General features: G+C 38.1%; 1 long non-coding RNA gene across 1 annotated transcript; it reads left to right on the plus strand.

Moving 5' to 3' along the window:
• Nucleotides 1-278: 278 nt before the first annotated feature.
• Nucleotides 279-1,164, plus strand: LOC117190911. The gene is made up of 2 exons (XR_004473877.1): nucleotides 279-922; nucleotides 984-1,164. It is a non-coding gene; the product is annotated as an uncharacterized LOC117190911 (long non-coding RNA).

Below are 1,164 nucleotides of genomic sequence, written 5' to 3' on the forward strand. Positions count from 1 at the left end.
TCGGAGTGTGTGAAAAAGAAAAACAGAAGAAAGCAGAAGCTGATGCAAGAAGAGGATTGTTGAAAAGTTGTTAAAGTTGTTGTTTGTAGCTACATATGTACATAAAGTTGTAAAGTTGTTGGTGGCTATAAACATTAAGTTGAACAATCCAAATTCTGTGAGCATAACAGTAGACACGGAGTTTAATAAAAGATCGGTCGTTTAATTCGGTTGGAAAATTGTGAAATTCATTGTCGCGCCGCAGCGTCGCCTTGTCCGTGCGCACAGACACGTTGTGTGTGATACACACTTATAAACAGAAAAGACACCCTCTAGTACTGGCGGTGGCGATTGACCATGCCCGAACTACTGATTTGGCTGGTTCCTACATGGGTACTTTCCGGACTAACCCTATGGTAAACGAACGCCGAACCACTCAAAGAAGAGACAAAAAATGTTGCTCTGTATACTCTACAACCCACCGCGCACCAGCCACCGAACTAGTTCGGTTTGGATGCAACGTCTCACCAGTAGACGAAGAAACGAAAAAGCATGAGAGGAAAATGAAGAGAGCAGGTAGCTACAAATGATGCTGATCTGCTCTTCTCCTTTCCCTTTTCTGTTTTCGGTCATTTCATTGCTGGAATGTTCTTTGCGTTTGGCTTTTGTGCAAGTCAGTGCGGCTGTCCAAGTGATTATAATTATTCAATTTTAAACAGTAAGTCAAAGAAAATGTATAGCAAACAGCATTTGCGTAGGCTCAATAAAGAAATATGTATAAGACAAATATGCAGCCAAACATAATCGTGTTAGCGGAGAAACAGTGTCGTGCAATGAAATAGAAAAAGTTTAAGGCCGCGAAATAGGAGAGACAATCGACGAAAATGAAACAAATGGAAAGTGACACTGAAAAATTTAAAGAACTTCTTTAGAGTTTTGATTGGTAAGCCTATATGCTTTTGGTTTTTTTGCATGCCTATTATATCTGTATTTTATATTTATAGATGCCATAACTGTAGATACGTGGACTGGATCAGCTGAAGTCCAGATTAGGAAGGCCCTACAGCTGCAAAAAAACAACATTTTTTCAAAAACAGTACCACCGCGAACAGCAGACCTTAATTAGTAAATTTAAAAACTTAAATGAAATATATAATAAAATAAAAATTTAAATATGAAATGAAA

This window comes from Drosophila miranda, assembly GCF_003369915.1.
Source record: "Drosophila miranda strain MSH22 chromosome Y unlocalized genomic scaffold, D.miranda_PacBio2.1 Contig_Y1_pilon, whole genome shotgun sequence".
Classification (NCBI taxonomy): Eukaryota; Metazoa; Arthropoda; class Insecta; order Diptera; family Drosophilidae; genus Drosophila; species Drosophila miranda.